This window comes from Glycine soja, chromosome 19 (genome assembly GCF_004193775.1).
Source record: "Glycine soja cultivar W05 chromosome 19, ASM419377v2, whole genome shotgun sequence".
In the NCBI taxonomy this organism is placed as follows: Eukaryota; Viridiplantae; Streptophyta; class Magnoliopsida; order Fabales; family Fabaceae; genus Glycine; species Glycine soja.
In genome coordinates this window covers 34,565,857-34,583,830 of record NC_041020.1, presented here as the reverse complement: position 1 = coordinate 34,583,830, position 17,974 = coordinate 34,565,857, and the positions used below count along the sequence as shown (strand labels likewise).

The 17,974-nt window shown below is 34.1% G+C and overlaps 1 pseudogene; it reads right to left on the bottom strand.

Moving 5' to 3' along the window:
- Window positions 1–13,843: 13,843 nt before the first annotated feature.
- LOC114398778 lies at window positions 13,844–16,282 on the bottom strand (annotated as a pseudogene).
- Between the last annotated feature and the right edge of the window lie 1,692 nt (window positions 16,283–17,974).

Sequence of the window (17,974 nt, the reverse complement as noted above, 5' to 3'; positions counted from 1 at the left end):
TCATTAATCTTTTATTCCGTTACACATTTTCGTTCTTTCTGTCTATCTCTATGTTATATGTTGATGTGAATACACAATTATCACCTATCTATGTTCCACATTAATCTTTATGCTCACTTGACATATGTTATGTTGACATGGAATTTTTGTGAATTAAAAAATATTAAATTTTTACATTAATTTTTCTCATTTTGGTAATTGAAAAAATAATTAAATAAATTTTTCATTTAGTTAAATAAAATAAAAAATAAATATGTGCTTTATTTATTCCTCATCTTTTTTTAATTTAAAAGGAAAAATGAATCTTGTACTTTAATTTATTTCCCCTTTTTCTGTGAATTCTTAATAAAATTGTTAAATAAAATGAAAAATGTATATGTACTTTAATGCTTTCCCATTTTATTTTGGTGAAATTAACAAATAATTATTAAATAAAATGAAAAATAAATCTGTATGCTTGAATAACTTTTCCATTTTTTCTTTGGTAAATTTTTTTAAAAAAATAAATTAAATTAAATAATTCCATGATTGAAGGCATTTCATGGAAATAAATGAAAAATAAATCTGCACTTGAACTTTTTCCTTTTTAAACCTGTAGTGCCTTTATCCCCAAAACCAGATGCCTTTTTATACCATTAAGAGGTATAAAATAATTTGATAACACACAAATATGATGATAAATAATTCCATAATTTGAAGGTATTGCATATTATATCAAGTGACATGTCATGAGTTTATAATTTACACCATCATAATTACTTGATTGTAATAACGATGGTATAAACCAATTACATTCCCATTACCAAATCCCACCATAATTGTCATTACTTACAACCAAAAAGTAAGTTATCAATCAACCATCCCCCCAATAAAACCAAAAAAGTGAAATCCCATGAACCAGTCAATACTATAATCAGGTGTTACACAACAAAAAACCCACTATTCTCCAAGCAACCTATTTTTTTTTCCTTTTTGCCATTTACATGATTTGGGAATTTTCCACCGCTTCTTGCAAACAAATAAGAAGGGGCAAATTGTTAGCTCCAAAGCTCCATTCATGTTTAACTGAAATTATAAAATATCATAAATTTACATGAGTTTCTTTTATAGCATTGTAAGATTCAAGAATTCTCATTTGCCTTTGCTTTATCCTTTACCTACTTAGAACCACTCAGTGATTAATGAAAACAAGTTTGCAAATGGTATATTATATGTTACCATCTTTTCTACTAGAGGGACCATAAACCCAAACATTTCTTCAGTTTTTTCAGTCACACGACTTTTAAATCTTGTTTTTCTTACAACCCTAAATGGTGTTGCGTTTGTTGGTATTTTGGTACCTTTATTGGCTTTGGTTGTTCCAGCTGGTCCTTTGCCTTTTGCACTAGATGATGATGATGCACTTGATTTTGTCTTCTGACTTGGTCCAATGTTAACTGCAACAACTGCAACCAAGCCACCCTCATGCAAAGTAGATGCAACTGATCCAACATTTGGTGCAACATGTAGTATGTTAGTACTAGCAACGGTTGTTTCTGGTTCAGCAGTTGCATTATCAACATTGTTTATGGTTCTTGAATCCCACAAAAGAATAAATACAATGTAAACGATCACATTATTGGTATATTTCACCAAAAAAACATAAAAAAAGCAAAGGTTTATTTGTTAAAGATGCACTTGAAATGCAGTCCGGTTTGCCCCTTGAGATCCGCTCTAATGTGTTCCATGAGTTGTAGGTGAAGTTGCATCTATTACTATTTACTACTAATGATCGAGCATGTTGTAACAATTTTAAATTCAAAATATAATAATCTTCATCAGCCAAAAACAATAAGAAACATAACTTATTGAGTTTAGGGTCTATACATATATATGTGGGAGTAGCAGATTGTTGTGCTTCTATACTTGATGTTGTACCATTATCACATGTTCTCCTATTATGTCCATGTTTATCACAATTCCACAATTGATAACAAGTGTTTTGCCTGTCTTCCTTAATTTGGTTTTTGGCCCTTCTTCATCAGGCTCTCTTTCTCAATTTATTTATCCTTACAAGTTTATGTTTATAATTTGGTGGGAAACACTCATCATACGGAGTTTTGGGCCATTGAGGTTGACCTTCTAAGGGAGATATGACATTCTCATAGCATATTTTTTACAAGTTCTTACGGTAATATCTATGCACATACATTTTTGGTTTTTCTGGAATTGACTGTAAGGCAACAACTACATGCCTACATGGGATACCAATTAGATGTTGGGAATAAAGTTGTATATCCACAATCCAAGTCATTATGTAATCAGTTCTAATTTTAATAATAAAGTATTATTTTATTTTCATTGTCCTATTTCACTATTTGATTAAATGGTCAATTTGATAATGTCCTTAATTAAAATTAAAGACTTGTTATTATAATAGAGATTATGATAATGAGAAACAAGTTTATTCTAATTTTAATCTAAACCGTTCTTGATCATAGGATTATTGTAAATAGGATATCAATGATTCAAATAGATTAATATATATGTGATAGTATTTATTGGATAAATATTAATAGATCTCATTTATTAATTTGCATATATAGACGAGTCACATGTTGATGTGATTATTGAACTGACTCAATTGAAATTTTCTAATGGTTAAAATTTACCATAAACTGTCAATAGAAAATTCTCAAGAAGAGGTATAATAACTTTCTTTGACCTGAGATTGTCATAGTAGTTAACAGGTTATTTGTTGTATTTTGATTCCGGACACCTAATGCTTTAGAGCACTTATTGAATGAATATTGGATATGATTAAATACCTGTAAAATTAATGATTAATCAAGAAAGAATCCATCAACTCTTGGTAATGAGTTTCAACTCTATGAATAAAATTATATCCTGGCCAGGAAAATTAAATGAAAGAAGAAATGAGTTTCTTAAGTCATTATGAGTTAACTCAAAAGGGTTTGACAGTAATACCATACTCTAGAGTTAATCCAGAGCTGTAAAGATGGAAGAAATTATTACACTACTCTTCTAATGGTTCTTGAAAGTAAAATGTTACTTCATGATGTCTAGACGTTAAGGAGTGCTGCTAAACGCATACCTTGATTAGTATATTAATTTGATTAATATATTATCGGCTTAGTTGAACCTACGAGGTCACACACAAACAAGTGTTCTAATCTTTGTTAAAGAAATTATTTTAATATTTGATGATTAATTGATTTCAAAAAGGTGGAATATTATTATATTTTTGCTAGCACTGAAAATATAAATAATATGAAAGATTTGGTGAAAGAAGAGAAACAAACATGTATGATTTTATATTTGGAATTTGGGTTGAAAAGGCGGCTAGATACAAGTTTGACTTGGTCAATTATTATTTCAATTTTAATTGCTAAATGGTTAGCAATAAAAGATAACAAGAAATAATATAGATTAAAAAAGGATACTATCAATAATGATTTTGATTTGATCAGAAATTTGATATCTTTAGCGTGCTATAAATAGAGCCTTAGGCTGCATGTTGAAAAGATATGAATATCACTTCTTTATTCTTATTTTTCCACTTGTCAAAGTTGTTGACGAATAGAGGTCAGTCTCGATGTGGATACACGTAGAGTCTTCACATTATTAAAGAATTTTTATGGTTAAGAGCTCATCAACTGGTACACTTTTTAATACGTCATCTGTTTATAATATAATTTAAATACAAAATACATCATTTTATTCCGCAATGTGTGTTTTGAACACCTTTTTCTCCTACACTAGATTCCAAAAGTTACATGTGCATGTTTTTTTTTTATTCGTGTCAACTATAAACCTATTTGTGAAAAGGTTGTGGCTCACTTCAAATATTGACCTTGTTGAAAAAAATGCAAACCAATTACCACTATATTCAATCTTTCTATTTAACATTTTCAATGGTTTGGGCATTATCCCTCCATGTTGTTTAAGTGATTTCTCTTTTAGTGCACTAAACTTATGCATTAAGTATACTCTAATCCAATCAACCACGGTGAGAATTAGTTTGCCCCTAGCAACTAAAAGTGTATTATTCAAGGACTAAGACAAATTATTGATAACAACATCACATTTGGAATGATACCTGATTTTATATCTGCACCAACTATTCCTAGGTAGATTGCATAACCACTTATATGCCTCCTGAATAATGGCCCTGATTTATTCCATCTTCTCAACCCATGCAACTTCATATGTTGCCTTAGAAGCCCCTATCATAAGATCTCTCATCATAGTGCCTCCTCCAAAAAATTACTTGAAGTTCTGGTATAAATGTTTGACATAGACCTGTGTTCACAGTCTGGCATCATTTCTTATACACACATATCGAATCCCTATAAAATGATACAAACCATTAACATTATCAAATAAAATAATAATCCAACAGTGGGGTCAAAATAATAAAGAAACATTATTATACCTTTTGCTGATCTGACATAATTACCCATGGAACAACTGTTGGACTGCCTATGTCTTCAAAAAGCAGTGTCAAAAACCATCTCCATGTGTCCTTTGTCTCGGCCTCAACTCTCAACAACATAAATACTATTGGTAGATTTTGTTCATTGGGGTCCCTCCCAATAGCCACCAACAACTGCCCTCCAAATAAGTTCTTCAAGTGGCATCCATCAACCCCAATAAAAGGTCTACATGCTTGCTTAAATGTTGTTTTACACCCTTCAAAGTAGAGATAAAATCTACTAAATCGAGGCTACACATCCAGAAAAGGCTTATCAGGTGCCAACATAGAAGTGCTTTTTTTCACATGCACTTCTTACTGCTTCACAATAAGACCACAACAACCCATATTGTTTCTTAGCATCCCTTTTAACTTTTTTCCAATGCCAATTTCCTTGTTGTATCAATAATGGTTGTTGTTAGACCCATTGAGAATGTATTCTTAATGTAATCAATAACCTGTGTTATAGTCATCTTTGGATTTGACTTCAATTGGTCTACCAATTGTTTTGAAACCCATGGAGACTTAGCTTGGAACTTTTAGTATAAAACACTCTAGCAAACTAATGCTCTGGATATAAAGTCTTCACCCTATAAGTAAGGTCATCCCCTTCTTTGCTAACATAAATTTTAAATCCACAATTCTGTAAGTAAATGGCCCTTACTCTAGTATTGTCATTTTTGTTTATAAAAGTAACTTCTCTTCCATTTAAAACTATATTCTCTAATATGGCTTCTTTACATTCTTACAAATTGCAAAACTCCATGCCAAGTGTAAACTTGAAGTCTTTTGACATTGCTTCCTCTCTCTATCTGTCCAATTTATTTGCATTTACATCTTTTGTATTAGAATCTATGTCAATATCCAATTCCTCAAATAAATAATATTCATCAGCAGTATCCTACTCGTTCTCATTGTCCAAGCTAGTCTGCAAACTATCCTCCTCAACTTGAATACGTATAAAATCCTCATCTTCATCACTACTTTTAATGTCACCGTGTCCACCATGTACAATTTCAACACCAACCATCTCTGTCCATGCAAAACTTCCTCCACATTAATTTCATCACCAACATGATCATCCCCAACTATTAATTTGAACACCATCATCCACAACTGCCTCCACACCAGCCACTTGTTCATCCACAACTTCCTCCACAATATTTTCATCACCAGCACCATCATCTACAACTGCCATGCCATTATTTATCCAAAGCAGTGGGTTTATAATATCCACATCAGTAATAGGAATTGGAATATGATCTACTTATATATGCACTTCTTCATTAGTTGAAAGTGCATAATTTGCTAACTCCATTGCTTGTATGTCATCACTGATTAACTTTAACCCTTGCTCAAAATCCATATGACTATGCTTCCACCACAATATGAACTTATCTTTTGGGTACCCTTTTACAACAACCAAACCAACAACTTCAAAGAATAACCAACTGACCACATCCTAGTTGTGAATGGCATCTAGATCTTCTTCTTTGTAGTGCACATGAGGATCTCTGCAGAAAGAACCCCTATGATGAAACACCACAGAAAAATCCATGGTTGGAAAAAAAATATTAAAAAATTTAAATAATTTGTCCAAAAAAATAAATATAATATTAAAGTGTCACACATGCAAGCACAAAGCATAGTCGTATAAGATGTTGGGGTATCTTTCAGGTTTTAAAATAATCAAGCATAAAAATGAAAGCAAATGCATATTTTATCATTCTCACATTCATTACTTATTAGGAAACCCCTTTTCATGAAAAACAATCTCTTGTTTTAGAAGCTCTCCCAGGAAACTACAGGGGGAAGGGAGGGATGTGATTAATATTCAAAAGTAAGCTAAATGAAACATGCACTTAATATTAAATATTTTAGGCTTGGTTATTTTTGAAGTTCACCTGATCTGTCTATCTCTATATTTGTGCTTTGAAATGCACTATAGTAGTTTAAAATCTTCAGCATTGTAATAATTCTCAGGGTGAAAAATATAAGTTATTCTGGCCTGAACAATCTAAGTTTGTAAGGATGGCAGCAAGATTGGGAACTAAAATTGTACCTTTTGGTTCAGTTGGAAAAGAAGACTCTAGTGAAGTAAGTTTTGGTCTTTTCTGTACCAAGTCTTTTCCTTTACAAATCTATTATGACCTGAAAATGCTTGTATCAGGCAAAGAGTGGCCAATTGTTTTTATGAAAAGCACAATTCAAGTAAACTACCCATATTTACAAACTTTTCTCTATGAACTTTGGGATTTAATTTTGCTTCATTGTGAGTGACGTTGATAGCAATCGTACCAAGAACCACAGGCCCAAGAGGATAAGCAGTCCACTTGGGAGATTACATGTGAGCTCTAGCAGGCCGTTATGGCATTCCACTACTCTGCCAGTAATTAGTTGTAACAACCTACCATTCAAATTATCAAAGTCTCTTAGTTTGTTATCTCCAATTTCCTGCAAATTATCTTGTATTCAACTATAAATATAGAGAAAATGAAGGAATAAAGGTAGAGATGAATTAATACTTATCTTAATTGTCATAGTAGAATAGTTTCCCTATCATTTTGGTCCAACCTTCCGCCACGACAATTCTGGAACACAATACACGCCATTTTGCCATTGAGCGCCTTAAGGGGGCAGTCCATCATTTGTCGTAGGCACATTCCACCCTGAACGACAAGCTCGAGTCGATTTTGGAGTGCCTCTCCATGTTGTCCTTACCACCTTTGCCACCCACCCCTGTCCCACAGCCAGTCATGCACCATCTGCACCTCAAACTAGAGGTCTCTCGTTTCGATGGACAGGACCCGCTGGGATGGATATTCAAAATATCCCAGTTCTTCGACTACCAAGGTGTGCCTAAGCCTGAACGACTCATTGTCGTCTCCTTCTACATGGAAGGACTAGCGCTCATCTAGTATCAGTGGATGACACGTAACGGCTTCCTCACCACGTGGCCCGCGATGTTGCAGGCTTTGGAGTCCCGCTTCACTCTATCGTTCTACGACGACCCCCACGGCGCCCTCTTCAAGCTCTGTTAGCATGGTATCATCAACGAGTACTTGATGGAATTCGAACGTCTCACTAACTGCATCGTCGGCCTTGCCCCACCCTTCCTTGTTAGCTGTTTCATTTCAAGCCTCAACCCCGAGTTACGCTGGGAGGTCCAGGCCCTACAGCCTATGTCCCTTCCCCAAGCCGTGGCCCTCGCCAAGCTCCAGGAGGACAAGCTCCATGACCACCATAAGGGGTCTCGGCCCCATTCCCAGCCCACCTTCAACTCTGCCCCCAGTACCCATACCTCCAACCCTCCCGCTAGCCCCACCATTAACCCTGCCTTCCTCCTTCCCCACCAAACACTACACCTCGTCTCCCTTTCAAGCAACCGCGACCTATGTTACATTGTGATGAACAGTGGAGTCGTGGTCATTAGTGCAAACCACGTCCCCAATTGCTCATTGCGGATGAAGATGATGATTCCATCACGACCTCTTTGTCTCCTATTCTCAATTTTGCTCCTGAGGGTTTTTCTCCTCAGCTTAGTCTGAATGCTTTAGTAGGAATGCCGACCTCGGAGACCATGCGCCTCTTCGACACCATCAACAACCACCAGGTGCTCATCTTTGTGGATAGTGGGAGTACCCATAACTTTATCCAGAGTCGTATCACAAAGTTTTTGGCATTACAGTCAGCCCTGACACCACCAGTGAAGGTACTGGTGGGGAACGACACCACCATGGACTATGATACCTCTTGCCCTCAGATACCAATGCTCATTCAGGGCCACAGATTCATGGTGGATTTCTTTGCCCTACCCCATAGCGGCGCAGATGTTGCGTTAGGGGTTCAGTGGCTATGTGAACTGTAAATCATGAAGATTTTGATGATGTCAGAAAGATCAAGCCTTGGATAATGAGCGTCATCATCAAAAAGGGGGAGAATATGGATCATGCATTGTTTTGATGATGTCAAATGTGAATGTATGTATACATGATTTTGATGATGCCAAAGATAAGCGCTTCTCAAGTTTGATCCAAGTCAAGAATTCAGAAATTCAGAAAATAACTCCCAAGAGTCACAACTTTTCAGAAAAACTACCAACAATCACATCTTTTCATTGGATTGGTGAATGACCATCAAAGGCCTATAAATAGGTGACTTGGGCACAAGTTTTGGAGAGAGAGTTTTGCTGGTCCAGAATGTCTTATCCTCTCAAAAGAAAATGAGAGAGATTCCAAGAGAACTTCATTGCCAAATGCTCTCTCAAAAGAAATTCTTAGGCAAACACTTACAAATCCATTAAGAGTTTCTCCATGGACTTCAATTGTAATATCCTTCTCTTCAAGAGAGAATTCTTCTTTCTTTCTTCTCATTCAAAGAGATTGTTTAAGGGACCGAGGGTCTCTTAAGTTGTAAGGAATGTTGAACACAAGGGAAGGGTTGTCCCTGTGTGGTTCAGACTTTGTAAACGGATTTTTACAAAGGGAGTGGAAAATCTCAAGTAGGTTGCTTGAGTACTGGACGTAGGCACGAAATTTGCCGAACCAGTATAAAACTGTGTTTGCATTCTCTCTTCCCTTATCTTATTTATTTTGTTACAATCAATTGTGTCTTGCATGTTTAAAGAACATTATTAAATTGATTGTTGCTTCTTCTGCATTCTGTGCCTATCTTTTTTAGGGGGTTAAAAGTTTGTTAGTGGAAAATTAATTCACCCCTTCGTAAGTTATTGAGGCCACAAGGTCCAACAAGTGGTATCAAAGTAGCATTCTTGTATAAAGTTTAAAAACTTCAAGAATAGATATGGCCTCGTCTAACTTATGTTCAATGGTGAGGGTTATCATTATTGGAAAACTCAAATTCAGATCTTTAATGAAGCCATAGATTTAAAGATATGGGAAGCCATTGAATTTGATTCCTTTATTCCCACAATGGTAGAGAGAAATACAACTACATAAAAAAACTAGAGAAGAAAGAAGATGATGATGAAAGAAGAAAGAAGAAGATTCCTCCTTAGCCTCAAAATGCTGAATGCGATCAATCTGGGCACATGGGATTCAATTGTCCTGTCTTCAAAAGAAGAATGAAAAATATGACAAGGGAAATTTCAAAGAGAAGAAAGAAAAGAAAGGATACATCACTTGGGAAGATAATGTAATAAATTCTTCAAGTGATTCAGAGAATAAAATCATAAGTCTGAGTCTCATGATGAAAGACTATGAAAACAGAGAAGAGAAAAGTCGATACATTGATAGAAATTTCTCCAAACACATGGCATGCATCAAAGTTTATTCATATTTCTCCCCAAGATAAGTGGATATGTGATTTATGAAGACAACAAACAAAGGCCACATTTTTCCCCAAGAAAAGTGAATATGTGATTTATGGAGACGACAAAGGCCACTTGATCAACAAGTCCAACAAGTGATATCAAATGATACCAACAGGTCACTTGTCTTTGATTGATTACTTTTGATGCTTGTTTTCTACTTGAGTTTAGACTGTTCTTGATGATTGTGATTGAATTTGATTGATTGTGTTTGATGATTGATTGATTGTGTTTTTTGATTGATGTTTTTGTCTTTGCTTGATTGATATTCAATGTTTGTTAGTTTGATTGATTGATTATATTTTATATTTGATTAATTATGTTTGATGATTGTTCTTGATTGAGTTTTGATTGTCTTTGATGGTTGTTCCTGATTGAGTTTTTGATTATCTTTAAAGAATCTATTAAACTTTTCAAATTAGTTTCATATTTTAAGAAAACTATTTCAAATTTAGAAAAGGAAATTTTGAAATTGAAAAGTTAAATTTGAAATTAAAATTTGGAAGTTGGAAGTTGTTGGAAGTTGGAAATGGAAGTTATTGAAAGTTGAAAGTTGAAAATAGAAGTTGGAAGCGGAAGTTATTGGAAGTTGAAGTTGAAGTTGGAAGTTGGAATTTGAAATTTAAAATTTAAAATTTAAAATTTAAAATTTGAAAATTGAATTTTGAAATTTGAAATTTGAAATTTGAATGTTTTTATAATAGAAATTATTGTGCATAGTTAGTTGATCGTTAATTTAATTAATTTGATTTGAAATGTTTGATGATTGATTGTATTTGATTGATGTGTTATTGTACTTGTTTTTGCTTGATTAATATTGAATGATTGTTTTAATGCCTTTTGCTATCACTTGATTCTCATACATTGCAACAAGTGGTAACATTTTTCTCCTCTCTATTCATAATTTGTTTTTTATGTTGACAAAGGGGGAGAGATTGATAAAAGATATACGAAATCTTTATGAGACAACTTTTTATATATGAAATCTTCAACTGTCTCATATAAGCAATCATTGCAAAACAAAGGGGAAGTAAAACTATATACAAATGGATTTTTTTTTGTTGTTGCTTCTAACTTACAGGTGGTTGTCATCATCAAAAAGGGGGAGAATGTAAATCATGAAGATTTTGATGATGTCAAAAAGATCAAGCCTTGGATAATGAGCGTCATCATCAAAAATGGGGGAGAATGTGGATCATGCATTGTTTTGATGATATCAAATGTGAATGTATGTATACATGATTTTGATGATGCCAAAGATAAGCGCTTCTCAAGTTTGATCCAAGTCAAGAATTCAGAAATTCAGAAAATAACTCCCAAGAGTCACAACTTTTCAGAAAAACTACCAACAGTCACATCTTTTCATTGGATTGGTGAATGGTCATTAAAGGCCTATAAATAGGTGACTTGGGCACGAATTTTGGAGATAGAGTTTTGCTGGTCCAGAATGTCTTATTCTCTCAAAAGAAAATGAGAGATATTCCAAGAGAACTTTATTGTCAAATGCTCTCTCAAAAAAAACTCTTAGGCAAACACTTGCAAATCCATTAAGAGTTTCTCCATGGACTTCAATTGCAATATCCTTCTCTTCAAAAGAGAATTCTTCTTTCTTTCTTCTCATTCAAGAGATTGTTTAAGGGACCGAGGGTCTCTTAAGTTGTAAGGAATGCTGAACACAAGGGAAGGGTTGTACCTGTGTGGTTCATACTTTGTAAACGGATTTTTACAAAGGGAGTGGAAAATCTCAAGTGGGTTGCTTAAGTACTGGATGTAGGCACGGAATTTGCCGAACCAGTATAAAACTGTGTTTGCATTCTCTCTTCCCTTATCTTATTTATTTTGTTGCAATCAATTGTGTCTTGCATGTTTAAAGAATATTATTAAATTGATTGCTTCTTCTTCTGCATTCTGAGTCTATCTCTTTTAGAAGGGGGTTAAAAGTTTGTTAGTGGAAAATTAATTCACCCCTTCGTAAGTTATTGAGGCCACAAGGTCCAACATGAACTAGGACCCGTAACCACTGATTATACCCGACTCACTATGACATTTGCAACATTGGGCCAGCCTATAACACTCACTGCAGGTGTCCCATCCTAGCCCAGCTCCGTATCCTCCCAACAAGTTCAACGCTTATTCCAGACTAATAGCATATCGGCCCTGTTTCACCTCTGCTTGTCACCGGTGACATCTCAGTCCTTCGAGGAACCCCCTTCCCCACCTGAAGTCACTTCCATTCTCCACCAATACTCTCACCTTTTTAGTGAACCCAAATCCCTTCCCCCTTACCGACCAATTACTCACCACATCCACCTTCTTCCTCAATCTACCCCCGTAAATGTCCGCTCGTACTGCTATCCACACTTCCGAAAAGCCAAACTTGAAAAACAAGTTGCTTCCATGCTTGCCAATGACCTCATCCAGATAAGCCACAGTCCATTCTTGTCTCTTGTGCTCCTTGTGAAGAAAAAGGATGGCACGTGGCACTGTTGTGTTGACTATCGGGCCCTTAATGTCGTCACGGTGAAGGACCGCTTTCCCATGCCCACCATTGACGAACTCTTAGATGAATTGGGGCAAGCTAAATGGTTCTCCAAGCTCGATCTACACCAGGGCTTTCATCAAATTCGTGTGGTAGAGGAAGACATACATAAGACAACATTTCGAACACCTCATGGTCATTATGAATTTCGAGTAATGCCGTTTAGGCTCTGCAACACCTCTGCCATATTTCATGCTACCATGTTAACTTAATGCATGAATATGGCCATCTTTGAATTTCATTTTCCCATGTTCTGTGGATGCCTTGGACATGGATTGACCATAACACATCATATCACATTGGTCATTTCAGGTAGTTTTTGATTATGATAACTTGGTGAAGATTCCTTACTTTAGGTCAAAAATAGAAAGCCTCACAAATGAGGCTACGCAGTTGAGGTATCTTGTTTGGTGTGGTTTTTCTTTCATTCTTACCAAATCATGAAATATAACGTCTTGTATATCCATCTTTGTTGTCATTATTTTCCATCTTCTAATATGCATGTATATACATTATTATATATCCGTTATATATTGGAAATCCAGGAGTGATGCTGGTGGTGAGGTGGCAAATCAACCAGTGCATGTGCCTTTGATTTTGCCTAAAGTTCATGGTCGGTTCTACTATTATTTTGGAAAACCATTGGAAATGGAAGGTATACTAAATGCATATTTACAGCTTGGAATGTCCATGAAAAATGGTGCTAAAAATGATTTTTCCTTCTTAAAATTAATGAGATATTTTTGATAGGGAGGAAACAAGAACTGAGAGACAGGAAGAAAGCTCATGAGATTTATTTACAAGTAAAATCTGAGGTTGAGAGATGTATTGCTTATTTAAAGGTGAAAAGAGAAAGCGATCCCTACAGGGGTATATGGCCTCGGCTATTATACCAGGCTACACATGGTTTTGAGTCTGAAGTTCCAACATTCGAAATTTGATTGTTTTGCACAAAGTAAAAGGCAATTTTCTAATAGGTTAGTGGCAAACTATGAATATTGCCAGTAGTTTCAGGATTGTTTTCAGGCAGAAAAGGCATGATTTCTTAATAGAAACATTGTACAATTTTACCAAGTTTAAATCAATAAAAGATAAAAGGCAAATAATAGATTATTGGGGAAGCAGAACAACTATTGAAGTTCTATTTAATAGGGATTTTTTATTTTGTGTGCATGACACATGATAAGAAGTTTGGTGTATCAAATTCTACTCGGTGCAACTTAAAAAAAAAATCAAAATTTGGCATAGAGATCTACGATTGAAAGTTTTTGGTAGCATACTTTTTTCTTGCATGCCTTCGTATTGTGTCCATGGGAATGTCACTTGTACTTGTAAAATAGACAACTATTAGAGGGTAAGAACTTTTTAGAAGAATTAAGTAATATTAATTTGTTTAATTAAATCTTGACAAGTGAGTGGTTCTTAATTTAACTACTTAAAATTTTGGCAGAAATTCAAATTCTTAATAATTTCTTTTGATTGGGTAGTATTACCCATTACTCTATAAAATATTGGGATTTGGATACTCTCCTGTAAAGGTTTTCTCCATCTTCTCTCCAATAGCATCCTAGACCATTGGATATATCTAATGGTTAAAATTAAAGAATTAAAAAAAGTCAAAACAAAAGTAAATGTTAACCTCATTCCCTTTCTACCTCTGGAATCACAAAAGTTTAGTGCTCCCTGCAATGTACTTTTTTTATGGAAACATTTTTTTTTTGGAAACAGAAACAACATAATCATTTAGTGCTTTGTCCTCATATTATTAAAGATTATAGAATAATAATGAAAATTAGCAATAAAAAGAGAATTGTTAGTACCAAAATATCTTTTGTTGTGGCAATGAACATATCTTTTTTTTTATATAGATTTGAGGATTGTTTATTTTATTAAAAAAATTGACATTTTATTTTTTATTTATACCTTATGTTTTTTCTTTTTAATATCATATTGCTTAATTTTTTTTTGTTTTTCCTTATCTCTCTCATCTTTCAATATATATATATATATATATATAAGATTTTATATTGAATATGTACACATAAAAAATGATGAATGAATTATTATTTTTCACATTAGTTGTTGCAATGAGTTGAATGAGGTACATATTACAAAGGGGTATGCGCGATATCGGGGGCATCGTTGTGTGGGTGGTGACCTTCAAGGTGGGGGTTGTGATGGAAATAATATCAAATATTCACGATTTTAAACCAAATTCAATCAGTTTTTTTATACACTGATTATGTTTAAATGAGAGTGAGAGCAAAAGAGGGAAAGGGGAGAAGTTGGGGAAGAGAAAAGAGAGATGGGCAAGAAGAGTAGGAATTTTAGTCTTCGATAAATTATATGTTTTTCTTAATATTCAAGAAAATTACACATGTTTTTTTTTTATTTTTAAAATATACACAAATACATAAATATTGTCTAAACATTTAATAGTAACAAGTTATATGCGTTAATAATTTTGATTAAACAATTATCTATTTTTCGTAGTCACAAAATTTAAATCTGTTACTTTTTAACTGAAAGCTTGGTTTATGTTCGAACTTGTATGTATGTTGTTGTAGAAAATGTCAAGCAATATAAAACAATTGAAAAACCTGACATTTTCTGCAATGGCATATATATAAGTTCGGATGTAGCCGAACCTAGCTCCGGGCATATAACCGATGTAGAAAAGTTAAAAACCCAACACTATCTACAATAATATACACATAAGTTCATATATTCTCAAACTTAGCTCTGGACCAGAAAGTAACAGATTCAAATTTCGCGAGGACAAAAATTTTTGCAATTACGGATTTTGAATATTTTCATATTTATGAAGACAAAAAACATATTTTAGCCTTTTTAAATCAAAATTGTCAACACACGTGATTTGCTACTATCAAATGCTTAGACAACATTTAGGAAATTTGTATAAGTTTTAAAAATAGAAGAGAGACATGTATAATTTCCTTAAATCTCCCAAGAAACATGTGTAAGTTTTTTAAAAGAATAAAAGACGTGTAATTTCCTTAACAATCTTTTTGGATGGAGAAATTTAATAGGGTAATTCAATATTTTAAAAGATTTTAATTATTTTTTCAGTGAAATAAGATGTTTGGATAAAAAAATTGAAAAGAAATTAAAATTTAAGTATTTTGTTCAAGTATTTTAATTAACTTAAATATTAGGATTTCAATTTCTTTCAAAAAATGAAAGAATTTGAAATTCTTTTGTGAAAAGGAACACGTTCTCTCGCACCTTTATCATTTCCAACAGTTTCTCCCTCTTCTTTCTCTTGCAACACTTAGGATACAACGCCTTGGCGAGCTTTGCCAGCACCGTCTCGAGCTTCCTGACTCGCACGACGAGATCGAAGCCGCGCGCCTGGAGGTTGCGGCGGAGGTCGGAGACAGAGTCGATAAGGAAGGCGGCGCGATAGGGGCCAATCTTGTCGAAGCAGAAAATGGGGAGGACGGAGAGGGAGTCATTGTTGGCAACAGTGAGGCACTGATTGTTGAGGAGGCCGAGGTTGTTATGAAACCAGACAAGGGCGGCACGACGGCGTTGGAAGGGTCGCGAGGGCAGTAGGGAGCGAGGGAGAGAGGGGCGTGGAGGGGATTGGCGGAGATGGTGGATTTGAAGGAGGTTTTGGAAGGAGGAGGAGTGATGGTGGAGAGAGAAAGGTGTGTGAAGGATGAGGCTTGGGTTGGGACTTTGAGCTTGCTTAGTTGAAGGGTGGTTGATGGGATGTTCTTGGGTTGGACGAAGGGGAAAATAATGGAGAGAGAGAGATAGAGAGTGGCTGCTTCATGCTCTTTTTCTGCTTCGAAATCCATTTTGGCTAACTCAACTCAAAGCTCTTCTTGGCTTATGCCTTATATGCTATGTGGCTTCCATGGATTATACCATTATCATGCTTTTTTATTTTTATATTTTTCATCTCATTTTTTAGTCTTATATATAGATTAATTTTCATTTTTAAAATTGTTGAAGCCTATTTATTTTAAGTTTCTCCTTGTTAAATTATTATTATTTTATTTTCTAAAATAAACATTGTTTTATAACTAATTTTGTTTCTTTTTTTTATTACAGGCTCAATCCTGTAATAAAAAATTGAAACAATTTGTTTTTCTCCATTTTTATTCAAATATAAAATTGAGACTATAATAAAAAATTTAATAGGCTTAATTTTTTAAATTGTTTCAATCCTGTTTTTATAACTAATTTTGCTTCTTTTTTCTATTACAGACTCAATCCTGTTTTTACTAAAAAAACTACTTTATTCAAATATAAAATTTTAAAAAATAATGCATTTGATTATTTTATCAAAATAAGAAATTTTGAAAATAAAGAAATTTAATTTCTTTACCCAAATACAAAATTTTGAAAATGAATAAATTTAACTTTTTATCCAAACACAGAATTTTGAAAATGAAAAAATTTAAATTGAAGCATTTTAAATTCTTAAAATATAAAATTCTTTAGAATTTTAAATTCCCCCATCAAAACACACTCTAAATTTCAATGGAAACATGTGTAATTTACTCTTTAAGTGTATAATTTGCTAGCTGTATTGCTTGTATGTCATCACTGATCATAGAATGACCAAGTGTCCACATCCTGATTGTGAATGGCATCTAAGTTTTCTTCTTTGTAGTGTAGATGAGGATCTCTGTAGAAAAAATCCCTATGATGAAACCCCACAAAAAAAAGCCATGGTTGGAAAAAATATTAAAAAGGTTAAATAATTTGTCCAAAACAAATATAATATAATATTAAAGTGTCACTCTATTCATATCACATGCAAGCATAGAGCATATTCAACCAAGCTTACATATTAATGGCAAACACATGACCATAGAACAGAAAAAAGAGCAATTTGAAACCCTAAAAAAAGTTAAACAATAGCACTGACCCCACATGATTTCACTGGAAACACATGACTTGAATATCAACAACCCACCACTGCAGTATTCAATACACACCGAATAGCAAAAATAAAGACAAGACCACAAACCAAAAGAATCAAAAGCATTTCTCAAAAGTATGAAACAAATGGAAAAAAGACAAAACCTACCTTGGCCCACCACACGTCTCTGTTGCTACAAAAGCAACTAAAAAATCTCTGCCTTCAATATAAATTGGTAGTCTTGTGTCGCCTTCACTGAATAACCTTCTGTCTTCTACGAGTTCAACATCACAACTTTTCTGTTAGGGTTTAAATATATTAAGGACGATAGGGTTTCAAAGAGGAGTTTCGATAGACATGAGTTGTGTCGAGGGTAGGGTGTCATCGAGGATGGGGTTCCATCAAGGATGGTCATTGAGGGTTGGTGCAGTTAAGGTTGGGTTTGTCAAGGGTCGTCGTCAATGGTGGGTTCGTCAAGAGTGGGTTCAAGAGAGCCTAAAGAGGTGTTCGAGAGAGGTGAGAGTTGGGGAAAGTGGGTCTAAGATTTGGGGAAACATTATTTTTTAATATTGTGAACAAATTAATTAATATTCAAATATTTTTTACCTAATAAATTTCAATTTAAATTATTCAATTTTTTTTAAAAAAATACAACCTGTCCTCTACTAATATGCCATGTCAACTTCAAACTCCACGTGACACATACGTACTTAACTGTTGTACATCCACACCAAT